General features: G+C 46.9%; 1 pseudogene across 1 annotated transcript in view; it reads left to right on the top strand.

The window, feature by feature from the left end:
- The first annotated feature begins 1,927 nt into the window (after positions 1 to 1,927).
- LOC147894251 (pentatricopeptide repeat-containing protein At2g03880, mitochondrial-like) overlaps positions 1,928 to 19,526 on the top strand; it is a 31,196-nt pseudogene continuing 13,597 nt past the window's right edge. Inside the window, exons 1-3 of the transcript XR_015542095.1 lie at positions 1,928 to 2,036; positions 2,691 to 3,028; positions 4,083 to 4,216. The product of XR_015542095.1 is annotated as a pentatricopeptide repeat-containing protein At2g03880, mitochondrial-like (transcript). The remainder of the gene's footprint in view (positions 2,037 to 2,690; positions 3,029 to 4,082; positions 4,217 to 19,526) is intronic.

Below are 19,526 nucleotides of genomic sequence, written 5' to 3' on the forward strand. Positions count from 1 at the left end.
GCTGAGGGTTCCCAGAGAGCCCCAGGATAGCCAGAGTTAGATAGAGTAGTAGCGATTATTATACCTTATAGGAAGTAAACAAAGGTATAAAATGATATACTGGAAGTAATACCATTCAATCCACCTGTAAGGAACGTGGAATATATAGGAAAAACATTGAAGTTGTATCCCTTCATGGAATTGTGTGAATAATCGTACTTTTGAGCGCCCAACATTGCTTGTGTCAACCTTATAATTAACAGAGAAAGTAGCCTGTATATTGGGAATTCTGAGATCCTTTTGGTAATGCTGAGACCATTAAGTTGAGCACTCTGATATGAGGGAGTATGTAACAAGTGTTTTAGAGGTTATTCAACTTGTCTTTTTAGTAGAACCAGTTTGCTGTCCAAGGTTTTATCACTATTGACAGATAAAGAGACATTTGGGAGTACTCATGGATTGGAGAAGGCATCACAGGAATCATCATTGATAAGACCCTATGACTTGGTTTTCAAGTTGGCCCCCAAGGACAATATCCTAGACTAATTTCTGAGTTTTTCAGAGATGCTATATAACTGTGACTACGATAGATTGATGATGTAATTCAAAGGAAAGAATTATACATCTAGTAGCATTTCCCATACTCTTGAGCATTTATTTGATGGAATGACTAATTTTGCAAGTCGAAATGTGTGACATGGATAACAACTGCATGCTAGCAGAGAGGCCTGCAGTCCCATATTTAAAGGTTCTAGTCCTAACTTATCCTTTGTGTGGATGGATGCAGGTGAGTTAGCATGCTTCTCATCTAGATTTGCAGTCGAATACTTTTGAATATTGCAATGGAGCAGTAACTACTATTGTCTTTTACATATATCCTATAGCACTAATTATACATTTGCATACGGCCTCTAGTTCCATTTTTTTTTTTGGATCAGTAACCCCATTTTTGTATGAACTCATAACAGTTATGGGTATCTTTTTTACAAAACTGCACAGTCCCCATGATGCACGATTTTGAAACTAATACGAGTCCCTTGATTGCATACTTCTATATCTGTCTATATGATGGAGTTAGAGGAAGGGAAGCTAGATTTGGGATAACTGTTGTATACCTTCCTAAGGATATGGATTTGTTCAAGATACCATGAATTTATCTTCTGCAATGAAAGTTTTGTTATACATACTTTCAGTACATTTAGAAATTTATGGGATGATAAAAAAGAGGATTTGGATTGTATATGACTAGTATTTGTCATACTTAGATAGGGGTGAATATCTGATTTGATAAACTTATACTATCATTTGAATGCAAAAGAAAGGGCTCCCTAATGGAATGAGATGAAGGACTCTAATTGTTTTAATGTTTTTGGATTATGATGAAGTGAGAATAAGTAGAGTTATAGGATGAAAACACACACACACACACACGCACTTGCACACGCGCATACACACACACACACACACACACACACATCACTTCCCTCATTTATGGTGTGATCTCTTGGCTACTGAGAGAGTCTGTTCGAAAGCCCGAAGTGCTAGCGAGACGGACAAGAGAGAGCTTCATCTGAGGATGAAAACACAACTTAGTGCTTGGTAGAGAGAGGTTGGAAGAGCCGATGACACGAGGGAAGAGAGAGCGCCTTGGAGGGAGAGGCAACCAGCGAACATTGGGAAGAGAGAGCGCCTTGGAGGGAGAGGGGACTCTCTCACTTTGCGAAAAAGCCATTTCTTCGTGTTTGGGCAACGTGCATTTCTCTACGAGTACGCTAAGGAATATTATAAAGCGAGAGAGCCTCAACAGGCACCCATTTCACAATGGCAGACCGTGTCCCTTCTTGCTGCTTGGTCTTGCTCCTCCCCGCCATCATCCTTGGCTTTGATCCCGACCTCTTGCAAGATTTGTGCGTGGGTGACTTAGCTTCCGCCTTGTACCCCAACAGCCATGATTGAGCCCCAAGACTTTGTCTTCACGGGATTGCGTAAGGCCAGCAACACCAGTGCTAGTTCTACCGGGATCACACGCACCGTGGCTTCCGCTCTGCAGTTTCCTGGTCTCAACCATCATATTGTGAGGTTGGGAAACCATCACATGTGCTCACCGATTAGATGCTCCCAAGTCCCGACTCCCGAGCACAGTTTCTCTCCTAATTTGGCCAACCTACACGTAATCATTTAGCTGCGACTCGTAATGGAACATTGCGGTTGCTGCGCTTCAGAATTTTGAAGCTCTCAAGTCTCAGAAGTCAGGTGCATGTCGCTGAGCTTAAACACATTTATGCCCATGGCACTATAAATTTTGTGTTGGTGGACGCTCAACAACGGAAATTGGAATGCAAGCAGCGAAAATCTGGAAGCATGGGGTGGGCTAAGCAACCTCGAGTCTAAAGTTCTGAAATTTCTGTTCTAGCGCCTTCATTGTAAAGGCCAACGAACCTAATTTTCTTTCGGAAAGCTTTTGGCCAAAATGGCGTCAACTTGTGTGTTCAAAATGAGTAATAAAAATGAGTAATATTTTTGTTTTGCTTTGGAAACGTATCATGTAGCTTTAAAATTTCAACAACAAACTTATGGCCTTTAGTCTTTCTGCATCTGGTCTTCTCGCTCCCCTCCGTCTCTGCCTCATTGTACTTGCGCTGCCCAAGTTCCAATGTAGAGCGAAAATCGAATGAAGCATTGAACAACATATCGATTGGAATTTGGAACAGAGGGCTACGATCTACCTCTTTTTGCCGCAAAAGATTCTAAGTGGCTCGATGATCCCTCGCTTGCATGGCTTGGCCAGCTTGCTGCAATTCTGTCGCTCGAGAGCTTGACCAGCCCTGTTAGCCAGCAGTTGAGCCGTCTCATCACAGGAGGGTACAGGAGTCGCCTTGAGGAAGGCACAAACAGCGGGGATTCGGGAAAAGGAAAGAACAGAGTCAGGAACGGAAATTGGGCTCGTGGCCCGTGGGTTGTAGCTTGGGGACACAAACTATCTCATGATCCGCCCATTCGGAACGATGCTCTCGTAGAAAGCGCACAAGAAGTGTCGGAGGAACGTCCTGTTAGAAATTAGAATAGCAAATGAGAACATATTGTCTAGACTGCAAAAGCATGGAAGCTTTGACGCAAAAAACACCTACGGACTCCGGAGCAGATAGATAGATGCAGACAGATCATCTAGTGGCAATCTCTCTCTCTCTCTCTGTGTCGAGACTCGATGCCCTTCTGGGCTCGCGCATAACAGCAGAGCACTCAGCAGATCGAAGAGCAGGCAAATCTGTCTATAACGGTTCACTAATGGAGAACCTGGTGGATCCATTCCTCCAAAAAGGGGACACTTGAACAGACAAAGTATAGCCTCATAAAGTACAAAATAGCGCATGAGCCTGGGCTATTATAAGAACAGAGAAGAGTGGATCCCAACAAGTCAAAACATCGCCTGAAGGATGAAAGCAATACCTACAGAAGAAAACGACCCCCTCATCTTCAGATCAAGCTAAATCATACGAGAGAAGCATTCTTAGTATTAAATCTCTAGTCTCAAGAAGCTAAGGAGTTCCAGAGAAGCTTTGGAGTTCTGTTTTGCAGCAGTTACACTAAGCTACTGGCACAAATCCATAGAATTCTGGTCAGTGACAGGATGGGACATTGAGCTTGGACTCGGATGGATAGAGAAGAAGGGCACCACAGCCGAATATTTGGGATGCCAGGAAGCGTAGACATGACTCTCACCCAGCTACCCAGCATTTGCTCTAGTTACGGAAAAATCATCCATTGCGCCAGAATGGAAATCAAGCTCGAGAGTTGACATTCCAATCCCGTTTCGAATAGATACCCATAACCCGAATCCCGATATATGGACGCACAACATGAGGGAAAAGGTCTGCAAGGGACTCGGGAGGCCGTGGGATGAATCATGAAATGGGTACTTGCAAAGGTATGCAAGGTAGTAGGGAATCGGGATACTTGCAGCCCAGCGCGAGTTGCAGCCCACCCATGAAACTCAAGCGTACGCGCTTTGCAGCACTGGCTCTGTCGTCAGCTCCATTTACTCGAACAGACATGCGTAGAATTGTAGATACTTGCACTTGTATTCGTTTGGGATAGGCTATTGATCAGCTACAGAAAAGTGGTCAGAGCTTCTACGGAAGAGAAATCTGCGAGCTGGAGGTTTAGGCCACCTGCCCCTTTCTCGTGGAGCAGCCGTCAAGCAGTCAAGCCGTGCCATCGACAGAGCATCAAACTCGAGGTAGATGTTGAGATCCCTCACGAACTGGCGCAAATTCTCTCGAGCCATCTGCCGTCTCTCTCTCACCCTCTCTCACCTTGTATATAACAAAAAAGAAACGAGTACTGTCACGAGGGCGCCCTTCCCCTATTTGAGGGCCCAATCAGTTTCCAATTTCTGCATGCAGTGCACCCAATTGCATTCTTGTAAGTCTAGTTCTTCATAGTGCCAAGGCTTCCAACACTGGGGTCCTTATAGGCCAACCCAGTCTGTCCTTTCCAGCTCACCCAAACTATCTGGGCCTATTTAAGGCCTTGATGTAGGGCCTCTTGCTGGGTTCTGCCCTAGCCCCTCCGCAGTCTCCAGTCCCTGCACCAACCACGGATGTGCTGCTGTACTGCCGACCAGATCTGCTGTATAGTCCTGTCGTACTCCTACCTGTCACTACTGACCCTGCCGACCAGGTCTGCTATATAAATGCCGTACATTTATGTTGCACCGTACAGTCTCGTCTCTAGGGTCTTTGCCAGCCATTGCTGCTGGCCAAGAGCGATCGTTGAGGCTGCCCAACAACTAATTCAACGAGGAAGTATTTGTTCTGCCGACGTGGAAACCAATCTGCTGCCCAAATGTCATCCCTGTTTCTACCCTCTGTCCCATCCTCATATGGGGGCTTGCAAGTCCGGAGGTGACCCTAATACTCCCCCTAATATTCCAACAAGTACAAAATTCTTTGAGAGGAAGTAAAATGCAATAAACAGTAATGGATGCAATTTTCCACCTACCATAACCCAGCATACAAAGAGAGAATAGAATGGTTGCTTGCTATAGCCAAGTCCCACGCAGCGGAAAAAGATAGATTAGATCATACGTCACTCAAAGAAACTCACTACTTCAGTTATAGAGAGAACAGAGATGTAAAGCCAAGAATATATGTATTGATATAGAGAACCAAGTACAAAATCTTCCAATACGAGTGACAGTCAGCCTGAGGCTTTGGCAGCTGATCAAAAAGGAAGAAAGCAGTTGACAGCTGAGGAACGAGAGGCTCTCACGGCATCCCGTATGTGTAATCGATGTGGTCAGAAAGTTCATTATCGGTGTCAGTGTCCCAGAAGGAACGTAGAGGGGTCCAATAACCAGGTAGCCAATAGTGTGACTGCTGCAACCACGATTACTCTAGCCTTTTAGTAGCACTTGGCAGGAGGTGCTAGCTGGCTGTCCAGATCCAGATGGTGGTGCGATACAGGTGCCCAATCAGGCAAGCAGACCTTGCACCAGAGACAGTATTAGTTGGAATATTGTTCCAGGATCCTTTGTTGGAGTCATGTACCAGTACTATCAGTTCGATTGTTGTACCAGTTGACCCAATGTATCAGTTGCAGACCAGAGGAGTGTACCTAGCACCTATGGCCTGGGAGCAACAGTTCCAGGTTTCCAGGGATCATGCTGAGGATGTTCGAGCCACGAGGGACCTTCTTCGACAGTACCTGTGACAGTCTTCAGCGATGGAGCATCACACGATGGATATCTCCGATTGTTCCAGCGGCATACCCAGCTCCCTGGCGTCTCTGTTCCATCCAGGAGCTGAGAGGGGGTGTTGGAGGTCAACATCTCATGATGTCACCTTAGAGAGAGAGGGCCTTGATTCTGGGTGTGCCCGCCCAGTGAGAGTAGGTTAGTCGGCCTTCCAGTGCCTCATATGATGCCATGCAGGCCACGGAGGTACCCCGGGAGGGTGCAAGGTTGTGTGAGCAGGTGTGTCTCACCCTACTGCCCTTAGGGGCCTTCTATGAGCCCCTATTTGTGGGCTGTAGAGCAGTAGGTGGGCCGACCTGCAGGTCAGCCACCTTGGCTAGCTATATCCCCTGTTTTGGGGAGGTGTGTGCCCTCATTTAGGGCCTGGACAGCCTTATATAGCAGGCTGTAGGGGTCGGCCCTCATGACCTGGCTGGTCGGTGCCCCCCTATGCTGGCCGACTGGGGGGGGGTGCGGGGGGGGGGGTGGGCTATATATGTGCCTCCCCTCTCCCCTCATTTCCCATCTTCTGGAGCTGGAGCAGTCCTTCCAGCAGTGCATCTTGTGGAGCCTGGCAGACATGCAAAGCCAGCCCACAGCATCACCTAAGGAGCAGGGTAGTGGAGCAGTCCTTCCACTCCCTTGTGCTCCCTTCCACGTGGTTGTTGAGAGCTGTGTTCCGAGCTCTGGAGTAAAAAGGAGAAATAGAAACTCCGTTGTTTCGGTGGTTTCCCTCCATATGTAGCGGGGTTTTCTCCAGAGATCACTTGCAGTTCTCTTGTGCGTTTCTCTTCTTTCTCTCCTCAGTGTGTGTGTGTGTGAGGCATGCTATCTCTCCCTCATGTCACACGATGTCAAGGTAATCCGTGAGGATCTCTTACAGCTACACACATTCCGGACCTGGTTGGGACTGAGCGAACTCCTAGTGAAGCTTAGCTTCTACAGAGATCATTGTTTACCTATCACAGAGGAGGGTTTCATCGACCCACCAGGATACACACAGATCCACTTACCCCACTCATTGAGGATCTCTATTGGGCAGTTCCGGGTCTCTTCACATAGACTTCGCATCGAGAGTGGCAGAGCAGATTGCCTACCCAAGGAGAGGCACTTATGCACATTATGTGACATGCAGGAGGTTGAGACGGAGAAGCACTTCATCTTCAGGTGTCCTGTTTACTATGAGATCCGAGGGCATGGCTACTGCCTCTTCAGAGATAGCTATGGGATTTTGTCCCGATTCCTCTCCTATCCAGATCAGAGATGCTTGGCAAGCTTCATTCAATAGGTAGTTAGGCACCGCGAGAGGATACTTCGATCACAGAGACAAGAGCAGACCTCTTCCTTGGCAAACTCCTCTCAGAGCTCTATCACGGAGTTCTTTCAGCCATATCACTTGGACTTCCCTGAGACGAGACCTCGACATGATCGGGACCGAGAGCCATTGACTCGACAGCTCAAACAGAGGATGGGCATGCAAATTACACTTGGGGATATCCCCTCCGTGTTTCGCGTCGGAGCCCGGCCGACAGGGGTTACAGTAGCCCTTGTTAGGTGTAGAGCTATGACCAGGAGATGTCACTGGACCGCACCCTCGAGTGGTCGACAACACTCTATCGCTGATTTCATGCTTCTAGTGCCTCATCCACCCCTGATGTCTTGATGATGATGATGATGATGATGTGACTGATATGTAGTCGACCACCGACATGACTATGTTGTACTTAGTACTACTATTCTGCATTTGTTTTGCATTATGCATTGGTGTGGATGCTCGTTTAGTAGCTCCACCCTCACAGCTCGCTTGTACCAGGATTTTCAGTCTCATAGACCCATTGGTCTTCCGAAGACTTTAATAAACTTTCTTTCTTTCTTTCTCTCTCTCTTCCATTCATTTCCGCCACAATCATGGTCCTTTGTCCTCACCAAAAGAGGTTCTCTTACTACCTCCGAGACAATCCTAGATCCCTAAGTCCGCATGGTCCACCTCAAGCTTATCCGTCCAAAGATCACAACACCTTGCTTCCCTGGAAGACAGCCTAGGCTTCAGCCTTTCTTGAGCTAAGTCTGCAGATCCTCTGACCCTTCTTCACCTCCTGGATGTAGGCCCAAGAAGAAGTCTCGTGCTGCTCCTTTCTGCTTAATTGGTGGCTGCTCTGTTGGATGCAAAAATGAGGCCCATAGGCCCTCCTTTTATTGGGCAACCCCAAATAACTGACCCTCTAGGGCATATTGGCCGACCCTAGGGCCCGACTTTCCTGCCGCCTGCTGGCCAACTAAGCAGCCCTAACCAGCTGATGACTCCAGGTCCGGCCTGGTTGGCTGCCTTTTCTGCCCTTATATAGGGCCGTGTTGCTGGCCCTATTGAGCTGCTGCCAGGCCCCAAGGACAACACACAATAGGGGCCCAAAACCAGGGGTCCCACCATGTAGCGTACAATCTGCGCCACTTCAGCACTGTCCTGCAGCCACTGAATCTGTCCTGCATCTTCCGTACTGCCTGCGTGGCAACTCCATACACGCTGATATCAGCTCCATCCCACTCTTGCCTTGTGTGAGTGCTGCCCACATGACAGCCATGCTGCTGTCCATGTGGCAGCCCCATCCTACCCTTGTTCACCCCCCCGATGCTCTCCTCATTTGGGGGACTTACAGATGGGGAGGTGACCTTTCCAACAGAGAGGAGCAAGAAAACAAGTAGATGACAATAAGCTTCGATATTGGACAGCCCCGACTGGGGCTTATTTGCTTTGTCGAAGTTGATGTTTAATGTCGATAGTTGCTTTATTGATTTTGAGTCTTGAGTCTATGTTGGATTTGAAAAAGAAAGAATACCAAGCAGGAAAGAGAAACGAAATGAAATGCATGCATTAAAGTCAATGGGAGACCCGCAATGGGAGACCCGTCTGGATCTATGGGACTGGAAAAAGATCAATATATAAAAGCTGTGCCAGAGAGTTCTAAAGCTAACTCGTCTAGATAGAGAATCAAAACTGAACGAATAGCCTAACCTGGGGTTGATGAATGTAGCCAGTACAATCTAGGAAAACACTGAGATACAAAACTGAAAATATAAGAGCATATTATAAACATATAACTGTAGAGTAAACTAGGGGAATGGAAGATAAAAAGGATCGTAGAAATGTGCTATCTCCTACCGTCTCTCGAGAAGGGTTAGGAAGGGTTGCAAGGATGTCCACCGGTGATCGATGCCCTGCCCCTAAGTGCTGGGAATACTCTCCTATGCCCTGATATCTGGGTCGGTATATCTCCAATTGGCCATGATGGGAGGGAGAGAAAGGTCATCAGATCCTGTGGTACAACTGCCTGCATGTCTTGTGCCGATCTGATGTCCAAGTATCTCTGACACTGCCAGATAAAGTGATGCTCATCCTCACTCGAACCATCATCACATATCTTGCAGAGCCGCTTCTGTCTTGGGGTATCTGTCAATCTGCCTGTCTCTACCTCCGAGTTGTGTATACTGATTCTAAATCTACATATTTCCTTCCTTTTGTATGTAAGATGTTATGCTTCAGGTGCTGTTGCTCATTGTATGTGAGAATGGGATTAATCTCTTTTCTATAGAACTCCAATTTGCCTTTGCATCCTTGTCCACCACTTTCTGCTGCACAAAGTCCCTTGTAGCTCCCTTTTTCTCTGGCAGGTCTTGACTTGAAAAGCTCCATCTTTTTAACCAGTTGTGTGCTTCTTTAAACCACAATTTCCCTTTTGTTGCTTCTATCACCCTGCAAGGAATTCTGTTTGTCCATTTTTTTCAGCTTGACAATATAGGAGATCAGTAGACATATTGCTTCACCTTCAATTCTGTTTGTCCATTTTTTTCAGCTTGACAATATAGGAGATCAGTAGACATATTGCTTCACCTTCAAGGGGTAGCATCCCTGCCTCTGCTTGTTAAGCACTATCTCTACTTCCCCTCTTGAAGATCACGGGAGTAGCACCATTAATCACCTCCCAGCCATATCTCACTAAGGCTAACGAGCAGACAGAGATCTACGTTACAAATTCCACGTGAATCATCTTCTTCTCTTCTCTCACTAGCCTCAGCAAGCCCCCAATTCCATAGATAGATCTAGATGCCACATGTCATCCATATAGGGCCTTCCTAATGCAACATTTCACCCCTCTCTTGGGATGCATTAAATTCCTTGCCCCTAGGCACATCTTTGCACTAGGCCCTTGGCCTTAGATCTACCTAGCCCTCACCTAGGACCTTGACATTAAATCCCTCCCGATCATTTACATGAAGCGCAAACACATATATTAGAGAGATAGATCCTTCAAGGGAAATGTCGACTGATTCTTCCGAGGTCATGCTACCTCGGCTAGAGCATAACATTCCTTCCCTCTTCAGACATCAGCGTCCTCGATGATAAAATCTGGGAACACTCTCCGCAACTGATATACGGATTCCCAAGTAGCTTCGGATAGAGGCTGACCATGCCATGCAACCAACACCGTGGGATCTTCCGATTTCGTATTTGCATTGTTCCTCGGTCCAGGATTCTTGTTGGTTTGCGCCTTGCAATATCCTCTATCTCCTGAAACAAAACCACACCTTTGATTAGTGAGTCAGCAGTATGTAAAAATTTCTTTAAGCGTGAAACATGAAAAACCGGGTGTACCTTACACCCCTGTGGCAATTCCAATTTATAGGCTACACTGCCTATTCTCTTTAGAATTAACCACGGCCCACAGTATCGAGGTGATAACTTAGCACACTCTCCTGAAGTCAACGACTTCGAGTGCAAAGGAACTCTGAGAAAAACTTTTTCTCCTTCCTTAAATACTCTTATAGACCGGTTTTCATCCGCATACACCTTGGCTCTATCCATAGCCTGGCGGATATTAGCTCTCGCAAATGGTAGCATCTCCCGCATCTGAACTACAAAGTTCGTGGCACTAGGCACTTTCTGAGGTACTCCAACTATAGTTGGATTGGCTGGTCTATAACCATAGTTCAGCTCAAATGGACTGAACCCGGTAGAGGAATGTTTTCTATCATTGTAGGCAAACTCCAACAATGGCAACCACTTGTCCCACGTATGTTGCCTCAATGACACATATGCCCTCAGCATATCCTCTAAAGTCTGGTTGACTCTCTCCGTCTGACCATCCGTCTCAGGATGATCCCCACTACTCATTCCCAACTCAATCCTCAGTGTCTCAAATATCGCTGTCCAAAAATGATCGGTAAATCTAACATCTCGGTCTGACACTATGGATCTAGGCAATCCATGCAGACGAAATATATGTCTAATGAACAAATCTGCCACTTGCGAGGCACTAACAGACTCTCTAGTCGGAATGAAGTGAGCCATCTTGGTTAGACGATTAACCACCACAAGGATAGAATCATACCCTCCTTGCGTTGTAGGCAGCCCTACAATAAAGTCCATGGAAATGCTCTCCTACTTACTTAGTGGTATTTCCAAGGGCTGTAAAAGTCCGGGTGGCTTCACCCGCTCGGCCTTACTTACCTGACATGAGAAACACCGTGTCACATATTCATGAATATGCTTTTTCATCTTTGGTCAAAAGAAATCTCGTTTCACGAGATCATATGTCTTCTCGACTCCTGGATGTCCCGCACACGGGCTATCATGGCACTGTCGAATGACTCTCTGCCTGAGATCATTCTGACTAGGTACTACAACCTTGCCATTTCTTTTCAGCATACCATCACTTATGGTATATCTTGCATAAGTTTGGCCTTTTCTGGATGCCAGGTCATCCTTTTCACTTTCCCCGGGTTTTAACACATGAGCTTTAGGCCACAAGCTCTGGACAAACTCGTCCACTTTTTGAGTTTCTTTAATCTCGGTCATTAGAGCACTCTCTAATACCGTGAAACTCAGGTTGTGCATAATGCGAGACAACGCATCAGCAACCTTATTGTCTTTTCCTCTTCGGTACCGAATGGTTAGATTAAACTCCTGCATGAGCTCTGCCCACCTAGCTTGGCGGCCCCTCAAGTCAGGCTGTTTACAAAAATGTTTCAGAGTATCATGATCCACATCCACATAAAACTCTGAACCATACAAGTAATGCCTCCATGTTTTCAAAGCATGGATAACAGCATACAACTCCAATTCATGAGTTGGCCAATTCCTTTGAGAGGGAGAAAGCTTCTTGCTTTCAAAGGCTACTGGCCTTCCCTCTTGAAGGAGGACTGCTCCTACCGCAATGCCACTTGCATCGGTTTTTAGGAACAACGGTTTCTGGGGATCAACTATTTTTAACACCGGTCCTGAGACCACAGCTTGTTTTATGGTGTTAAAACTTTCTTGTTGATTCTGTCCCCAAATAAAAGGTACTTTATCTGAGGTCAGATCAGTCAATGGAGATACTATTCCGGAATATCCTTTGATATGCCTTCTATAAAACTGGACAAACCCCAAGAATGATTGCAGCGCGCGGTCAGACTCTGAGGGATTGGCCAAGGTAATATCGCAGCCACTTTCTTCGGATCCATTTCTACCCCCTGTGGAGTAATTATGAACCCTAAATATTCAAGCCTAACCATACACAGTATAGTTTTCTTTTTATTCACATAAAGACTGGCTTTCCTCAAAGTACTGAACACCACTCTTAAGTGTTCATGATGCTCAGTAATACTTTTACTGAATATCAGGATATCGTCAATAAAATGTACTACGAACTTTCCGATATACGGACATAGTAAATCGTTCATAAGCATGACGAAGGTCGCTGGAGCATTGGTAAGTCCGAAGGGCATTACCAAAAACTCATAATGACCAAACCTGCTCTTGAAAGCGGTTTTATGCACATCCTCGGCTCTAATCCGGATCTGATGGTAGCCACACTTAAGATCTATCTTGCTGAAAATCACGGCTCCATGTAATGCATCTAGCAAATCATCAATCTGAGCCATCGGATACCTATGCTTAACAGTGATATTATTCAATGCTCTGTAATCTATACAGAGGCGAAACGTATCATCCTTCTTCTTCTTTAATATCACTGGCGAAGCAAAAGGTGAGAAACTTGGTTGAATCTGCCCCAACTTGAGGTATTCTTTCAATTGTCTACGCACCTCCGCCTCTTCAGTAAAACTCCTTCTATAGGGAGGTCTATTTACAGGTTCTGCCCCCGGGATCAGTTCAATCTTATGTTGAACTTTCCGTTCTGGAGGTAACCCATAAGGTAGTTCATCCCTAAAACATTTAGAGAACTCTTCTGTTATAAGATTAGCCAGCTTGGCCATCTCACCACTTTGCTTAACATCAGTACTAGCCGAAGAATCATCAACCGGCTCTACCGATGCTGTGCAAAGGAATAAAAACTCTACTTGAGCTTTTCGGATTTCCATCACGGAAACCAACGGTCCCTGAGGTTTATCTTTCTCACCTCGCAAGACATAAAGCACATCATTCATCTTGAATTGATATACGTGCTTTTTCCAATCAATGGCTGGATTCTTCTTAGAATGCCACACCATACCCAGGGCTATATCTGCACGAGCAAGCTTGGTCATTTCAAAATCAAGCTTCTCAGCATAGTCCTGAATTCGAAGTTCCAACTGGGTAACCCTTTGGTCCCATACTTCAGTTGAACTTCCATCTGCCATTCTGGCTGTATACGCATAGTCAGATGGACTTGTCTTTAATTTCAGCCTCTTCACGAGCTTGGAGTTAATCACATTGTGAGTTGACGCCGAGTCAAACAACACAATGACATCATGATTGGCCACTTGCCCTTTCATTTTAATTAACTCCGTATCATTAAAGGCCGTATACCCCGTTGCTGCGGGCTTAGATAGGATGTTATCAGGTGCACTCGTCACTAACTTAGCAACAGACACACATAACAAACAAGGTACTAACCTCTGAGAATGAAGCACACATGCATACACACAGGCATAGTAACCGTAGACTCCGCTATACAGAAACAACAAATTGTATAACCAAACTGAAATCTTATAGCGAGGGAAAGTTTGATGCTCCCTGGAAGCTCCACGCAATCCGAGTCCCCGAAGGCTGCAGCCTCCACGTATGATCTGCTTGCAACTGATACAACCTTTATTTTCCTTCACTTTTGTTTGGAATGTATCGCAGCCTGAGAGAGGCCTGCGTGACCTTTGACGAAACCAATAGGTTGTTCGTCATACGAACAGATTGCTGGCGTTGCAGATCGCTGCACGTATGCGTGCCAACGAAGCAGACCACGGCTAGCCAGCCTACACTGCGTCACTTCTGGCACCGTGACGATTTCCCGCTGTCCGTCGTTACGCCACATCCCTCTCTGATTCCGCTGTGGTCGCGGGAGTGCCAACAGCCCCAATTCAAAATCCTTCGTCAATCGTAGACGATCTCCATATTCGTCGAATGCACGTATGGGACCTCCGTTAAAGTAGTCCAGCGCCCACGGTGCGTAGGCCAATCGTCCGTCAGCGCCTTTCCTTGGGCTTCCTATCGATCTGGTTAGCCACCAAGTACCGATGTCGACGGACCATGCAGGAACCTTCCCTCCAACCCAGCTTCACCGCCTGTGTGTCCCGCTCTTGCGCTCTACGACCTGCTGGTGTAGGCCCGCGCCAATCAATTTGACGCTCACGTCCCTTGATCTCTCCACACGCTCTGATACCAAATGTCAAGCACTATCTCTACTTCCCCTCTTGAAGATCACGGGAGTAGCACCATTAATCACCTCCCAGCCATATCTCACTAAGGCTAACGAGCAGACAGAGATCTACGTTACAAATTCCACGTGAATCATCTTCTTCTCTTCTCTCACTAGCCTCAGCAAGCCCCCAATTCCCTAGATAGATCTAGATGCCACATGTCATCCATATAGGGCCTTCCCAATGCAACATTTCACCCCTCTCTTGGGATGCATTAAATTCCTTGCCCCTAGGCACATCTTTGCACTAGGCCCTTGGCCTTAGATCTATCTAGTCTGGTGCTATCAGCCCTCACCTAGAACCTTGACATTAAATCCCTCCCGATCATTTACATGAAGCGCAAACACATATATTACAGAGATAGATCCTTCAAGGGAAATGTCGACTGATTCTTCCGAGGTCATGCTACCTCGGCTAGAGCATAACACTGCTAGAATCATGGGGTATGGGGGTTGTGCTCTTACCCCTAGTTCTTCTATGAGAATCGTTTCTGAACTCTGTATTGTCTCCCACATCTCTTTTGCAAGACTAGTGCCGTGCTTGACAACCATATGAGATCACTGACTGGACTGAGATTGGAGTAGGAATTTCCGCATCTTCCAAATCCAAATATATGATTTCCTGCATTTATTCTATAGATTAAATAGAGCTTTGAGGCCTCCAAGAATTCTTTTTCCCACACAATTATTCCATTTATAATGATCTTTGAAGTCAAGCCTAGATACTTGTAGCTCCTTACTACCTCTAGTTTATTTCCATCAAACAAAAGATTTACTGATTTATCCTTTTTCCAATGATCATTACCTTGGTGTTGTCAATGTTCACACTCATTCCTGTGGTCCTGCAGAAATACGAGAGGCCATTAAGATGCTTTTGAAGTTGGCCTGTTAGAAATGACCCAACAGAGGGTACGCACAGCGGAAGACTGATAGTATTGCCCAGGAGCTCACTCAGTGTGATGTGGGGTGTGGAATCACAAACTTCTTAACTTATGTGCATAGATGTGCAAGCCAGTAAATAGACAATGCTTGGAGACAAATATAGAAGCAACACTTTATATTTCGGTCCATCCAGAAACTAGGACAGGATACAATATTAAAAGGTCCTTCTACTACAAGCCTGGCACTTCTTGATCTCTGAGCCCGCTTGCTCCACCTCGAGCATATGTAGACTCTCTGTCTAGATCCCTTCCAACTTGCTGTCTGGAAGCCAGCTTAGGTGGGCAGCACCTTTGTCAGCCTCCTTCTCCTCTTGTGTGTAGGTCCAAGGGTGGGCCTGTGGCTGCTGCTGTCTGCTTCCCAACTGCTGCTTCAAGTGATGAATGAATGAGGCCCAATGGCCTCTTGATATAGGCCCAAAGGGGGCTGGCAAAAACTGACCTGGTAGGGGAATTTGGGCCGACCAGACTGCCCCTCCCTACCTGACTTTGTAGTCTGTAAACCGACCTCCAGGCAGCCCTTGATTGGCCAACCTGGGGCAGCTCTCTTGGGCTGCTGCCAGGCCCTAAGGCCAGCCCATATAGGGCCCTACCCTTGGGTCCTTCTAGGGCTGGATGGCTGCAACGGTTCTGCCATCAACAGCCCCTTCTTGCAGGCGCCCTTGCCCTGCCGTGCTGCGCCATATGCTCCTGCCCTCTGCCAGGCTCTCTCCAGGCCACGTGTGCAGCGCCGTACAGGTCTGTACATCAGCTGACATCAGCGCGTCCTTCATAGGGCCCTGTTGCAGGCCATACGCTTGTCTTTTTCTTTGACAGCTGCTGACATGGCAGCTCATGTGCTGCCCATGTGACAGCCCCAATATCTCTAGGTCTACCTCCCCCATGCTCTCCTCATATGGGGGCTTACAGATGGGGAGGTGACCATTCCAACACCCCCTCTCACCGACACATCTAGGCCCAATGCCAACACGCCGATGACGATGCTCCAGTAACTCCCTGGTCGTAGTCCTCTGGAACATTTTGATGTCGAAATCTTTTCCTGGCTTTTCATCCAGTGGCTCCTGCTCCACCAGGTATGGTTCCACTTCTGCACACCAACCTAGTACACAGGTCCATCTTTGGTAGCACCTCCTGGCACCACCTCCTTCAATCACGTTCCCGCCTTCAAACTCAAGCAATCCAGCCGTCACGATCTTCAAGTTGTCCCCGTGATAATGAGTGAACAACCTGGAGTCTTCCAGGCACCATGCTCTGAGGGTCTGTTGCAACCCGTCCTTTGGCAAGATTTGCAACCAATGAATATTTCCAGATAACCTGGACCATGAACTCTCACTGAGTTCTCAAGCAGGTACTCTTCTGGCTTCAGTACTCTTTGTCCATCACCTTCTAGCAATTTGCGTCCGAGATTATTTGAAGCACCAATACTTCCCTTCTGCCTTCGAAGAAGGCCAATTCCTTCCAATCTCGTATCTCTTGAGAAAAATGAAGAGCAAAGTCTCTCCATAGCATGCTATAAAGGTGCAAATGCAAAATATCAAGTACATACTAGATTGTGTGTTTGCTCTGAAAGTAAGCCCTGTACCTCATCGAAGCACATGATCCATCTGACCATGAGACCCCAGGGCCCTCCATGGAATCCACCGTCATGTCAATGTGGACAGCCACACCTAGAAGGCACCAAGCGCTCCATGCTGTCTTTCACCTTCACAAAGGTATCTGACTCCTCGTCGACCCACATCTCTATGTCAGACATCCTGGTAACACTTGGTGATGTCACCAGGAACAACTCTTTGATTACCACATTTGCTTTGGCCTCTCCCTCTGAATCTGAGTCGGACTCCTTTCTGTTTTTCCGATACCGCCTTTTTCTTTCTACAGTCCTTTGCAAAATGTCCTGGCGTATCACAGTAGAAGCACTTCTTCTTCTGCTTCCTCTTTGAAGTCTCCTCATCGTCAGAGTCGTCTTTCTTGGACTTGCCACCATTAGGCTTGCCCTTACCTTTGCCAGCATAATCCTTCGCCAGTATCGCCTTGTCGTCTTTGTCGTCGTTGTAGAGATTCTCCTAAGCTTCCTCTTGTAGCAGTAATGGACCCAACTCCTCAAACGTCAGAGGTTTGGTGCTCTGTCCTGTAGTCACGGTTGTGACAAAGCTCTTGAAACTCCGAGGTAGTCTCCTCAGTACCATCAAGGCCAAATGTCATGAGTTTGTCTTCTTTTTTTTTTTTTGGGCAAAAAAGAGACTTCTATTAAGTAAGAAAGAAACTCGCTAGAGCAAGCTCTATGCGGAAATACAACATGCTAAGCATGTAATAAAAAACACCTCAGAAGATTGAGGTAGAAAGAAACCAAGGCTGAGACTGAAAATGCCAACTTAACCTTGTAGAAGTCTCAGCAAGGAAGGGAGAGTCTCTCCAATCCCTGAGAAAAGTAACTCTCTTGGAGGAGGCTGCTCGAGAGGATCCCTGCATGGTCACCCATATGGCCATCAGAGTGTGTACCGTATCTATCCAAGTACTGGCCAAGATCTGAGAAGGGTGAACCTGAGAACCCTCCATAGCCTCAGTGCATCTGGCTCTCCAAATGTGCCATGCTGCAATGCTAGCTAAAACCTCTCATGGAGAGTCAACCGAGGAATGAGTAGCCCTGAAGAGAGTGGTCGGAACATCCTCTAAAGAGCACGACTCCACAAGGTGTTGTCGGATGTGTAGAGCCCAAGACTAGTCATGTCTCTCGAAGAAAACTTGGGGCCCTGAAAGGTGAGCCAAGCCACTGATCCCGAGGTCATATAGAAGGGGAGGCAAACAAAAGTGCTGAAAAGTCTTGCAATCCCCTTCCATATGATTCTCGACTGTCTGCAATCCCAAAGGTAGTGCTGTACTGTCTCCAAAGCTGAAAGGCAACGAGGGCAAGTAGGGTCAGCCCTGAACCTGGATCTCCAATGGTTCACTGCTATCCCACCATGAATAGAAAGCCAAAAGAAGAGAGTGATTTTCCTATTCCGGTGGGATTTCCAGTGACTCTGCCAAAAAATTTTCTACAAGTTTGTAGAAATTTAATAATTCTCCCAAAGGAGCTCTGGTGGGCCTCCAACCCCTACAGCTAAGCTAGAATTTCCTGGCATTACTGACCGTGTAACGAGAGAAGGGGATGCCCTTCTCTCGGTGCCCTTCATCTATCCACTCCCATTCCCCAGGGTCCCACTGCAAAAACTTGATTGGGACACCTCCATAGAGCCATAGCCTCTATGAGCCCAGGGCACTGAGTAGCGGGTCAGGATCCAAGTACCACTATGAAAGAGAGCCATGCTCCATGAAGCCCACTATCCTGACTGGCTGAAACGGTACCTCCAACAATAAATTGTCTGTGGACTTGGATAGCCTGCCCCCTGAAGAAACATCAAAGACTAGGGCATCCTCATGTGTGTTACATAAAGCAATCACTTGCAAAGGAATGCCCGATCTGAAAAATGCCCCCATCCAGGTGGAACAAGTAACAGGCATGTCCTCTGTGTCCACCCAATCCAAGGGCAAGGCTGCATCAATCTGTTGAACTCTCCCTGCACTCCCTCTGAGATAATGAACCACCTGGGCTTGTCAGTCTGCAGGAAGCCTCCTGAAGGCTTTCCATGCTCCCACAATAGATGCAGGGCCCCTCTCCCATCTGGGCCACTGTACGTAAAGAGAAGCTCCAAGTGGTTTGCCATGCTCATCCAAAATACTGTCGTTCCACATGATAGGCTGCCTTTCAATCTCTTCATGGGTGGACAGGGGAATCCTGCAAAGAGTACTCCTGAAGCTGGCCCATGCTTTCAGGATAGCAACCATAGGGAAGAAGGAGATCTGAGGTGGGCTGTGGTGAAAACCCATTTGGTACTGTGTATCCAATCATCTCCTGAAGTGGGTGTGCAAGACTGTATGCATCTGATAAAGAAGTCCTTCCAAGGCTCTTGCCTTGGCATAAGTCCTCTCACAACGACCTTGCAGAGTAAGGCTCTGCACTGTAGATCCGGGTCGATGATATTCAAACCTCCTTCTCTTGTAGGAAGAATCAAGGTCTCCCAAGCCACCCTGGCTGTAACATCAGTTGTGTCATCTAACCACTCCATAAAAAGTTTCGTACGGAGAGTTTGTCTTCTGACCAACTGCTGCCAGCTGATCCCTCATCACCTTGACGTCAAGTGGCTATGTACCGTATCTCCTCCTTCAATA

Source organism: Dipteris shenzhenensis, chromosome 14 (genome assembly GCF_047967505.1).
Source record: "Dipteris shenzhenensis isolate YYH24624 ecotype China chromosome 14, Dip_SZ_1.0, whole genome shotgun sequence".
Lineage (NCBI taxonomy): Eukaryota > Viridiplantae > Streptophyta > Polypodiopsida > Gleicheniales > Dipteridaceae > Dipteris > Dipteris shenzhenensis.